Below are 2,729 nucleotides of genomic sequence, written 5' to 3'. Positions count from 1 at the left end.
TAATATGTATAATATACATATAGCATAACATCTATTATATATTTTTTATTTTATATAATTATAGTATTTATATTATAGATATATTATATATGTTAATGTCTATATTATTATAACATTTTATTTTATTATTTATGATATTATTTGTTATTATTTCTGTATTAACATATTTTATAAAATTTTTCCATGTCTGCTTTTAAGAAGTAAACTGCGTGGGCAGAAATCCCATCACAGAGAGATACTGAGACGTTTATAGCAAAAGAATGACCTGATTTCTTAAAGAATTACAGAATAATTTTTTACTTTGCACAATATGGCAATCCAGCCATAAGTATCTGCTCATTTATAACACGGAAGTAGATGTTGTAGCATCTTGGCTTTCTAGCCAGGATTATTATGGAAACTCAGTGAAGCAGGGAAGGCAGCTGGCTCTGTCTGGGGCAGACTCAGCTTTCCTTGTGTCTTCTGATGACTCCAGTGAGAGGAATTTCTCAGCAGTTCCCCGTAAGTACTGCCCCAAGAATGCCTCCAAAAGGTATTTTTTCCCTCCTGTAAAGTCAATATCCCTCAATATATTCTGAGATTTGGTCTTTAATTTGCCATGGGGTGCTTGCAAGGATGAGATCAGCCTTCCCTCTTTGGTTTTACAGCTGAAGTGCTTTCACTCACACCCTGGGCATCAATTTATTGGTCTCATCACCCTTGCTGGGTTCATTTATTTAATTTGCATTTATTTAATTTCTCACATTTCAGTTTGGCCCACATGTAACACCATGGTTCAGCCTGAGCTGGCCAGTAATGCAGTAGATCCACTTCTAGCAGTCCACATTCCTTTTCCTGCCTCCACATAGTCATATTTTATTTTATTTTATTTTATTTTATTTTATTTTATTTTTATTTTATTTTATTTTATTTTATTTTATTTTATTTTATTTTATTTTATTTTATTTTATTTTATTTCTTTTTATTTATTTTTATTTATTTTTATTTCATTTTATATTTTTATTTTTACTTTTTTATTTTATTTTTATTTTTTATTTTCATTTTTAAGACGTGAAAAAGGTTGGCTTTTCTACTGTGTGCAAGAAGAAAACCTGATTTTTTTTTTTCCTGCAGCTCTCCTACTCATGATGTGCTGACCACCCTTTATTTCTGCAGTTTCTAAGTATAATACCTCTCAGGGGAAATTACAGCTTTAAATGCTGATTGGGTATATATGCCAAGGGGTAGACATGCAATTATATACATGTATATGGCAAAATTAAAAATGCTAATCTCCCCTATTTAAGATTTTAGCACTTGGGAAAATTTTAGAAGCTTAAAGGTGTAATATGCTATAATTTTTTTCTGAAACATTTTAATACAGTCACGTGCATGTGAGCCACTGAACTCAAGCTGTGTCTCACAGTACAACTATTTATATATCATTTCTATTTTAGAGCAAGTGCTGTCTTCACATCAGCAGACTTCTTCCCTCACCTGTCCATGGAGCAGACTGCTGACAAGTTGTCTTGATAACACCTCAAAAGCAGAAGGAAAAAAATCATATAAAAATATGTCATTTTGAAATTATTTTTTTTCTAGATAACAATGCTTAAAAAAATACTTGATCTCCTGTTCCAGGACATGAATTCACTTGATGTGAAACTGTGATTTTGCCAACTACTTTCACATACCTGTGCAAAAGCAACAGGTATAAATGGAAATAAAGAGCCCAAGTGTCAGATTCAAGGTGCTAATAAGATACAGACCTACATTTTTAGACACAAGCTGTTTCAAGAAGCTTTCTTTTTCCATCTGAGAGTGAATCAATCTTGCCAAGGGGACAAAGTGGCTTCAAAGCTACCTGGAAGGTTGAAGTGGGAGATCTGTACAAAGCACAAACTCCATCTTCCAATTTACCAGCTTTTGGAACTGGGATAACAGCACAGGCAGAGGTGGAAGGTCCAAATCCCTTCATAAACAGTAAATGGGAAAGAGCAGTTGGGATGATGTCATAAATATTAGTAGTTATTGTATATTTTCTTGAGGTACAACAATGCATTTATTATTTAACATCCGTGTAAACTGTTCTGCATGTGAATGTCTGATTCAAGCCTCGCTGAATATATTTTTTTTTTTATTTCTGAGAGTATAAAATATAACTTATTTTAGGATTTTCATATATGTCACAGTTCAGTTTTATTCCAGTTAAGTCGTGGTGTTTTCACAAAGTTAAAATGCAAAATGCCCCTCCAAATTTCTTGTGTAGTTTCTGCCTAAGAGTACTTCTGTTTGCTTCAGTATTGGGTTAAGCCTCATGTGCAGAGAGGTAGCATTAATTAGAGACAGAAACACAACAAATATTTTCACAACAATTCTTTAATTAAGATTGGGAGATAAGGGTTGTAGCAGTAAATGACAGAGAGTGGGTGTATCCCAGAACTGGTTCTTATGTTTCTAATGAATTCTGAAAATGAAGAATGAAAACCATTTTTTTTCCTTTTATTTCCTTTATTTTCTTTTTTTTTTTCCCCACTTCATTTAGCAATAAAGGAAGTCAGGAGCACCTGATTCCCTTCTGTTCTTTGCTGGGATTTTTGAAGTACCTGAGGTTTGATAATTTAATACAGTAATGAAAAACAGGTGTTATTTATTTGTGCATCTACTGATTTCCCATAGTTACGACATTTTAGTTCTTTTGCACTGAATTAACACCACCACTGAGAACAGCTGTAAGGTGCACTCACCCA

Source organism: Parus major, chromosome Z (genome assembly GCF_001522545.3).
Source record: "Parus major isolate Abel chromosome Z, Parus_major1.1, whole genome shotgun sequence".
Lineage (NCBI taxonomy): Eukaryota > Metazoa > Chordata > Aves > Passeriformes > Paridae > Parus > Parus major.
This window is presented reverse-complemented; position numbering follows the sequence as displayed.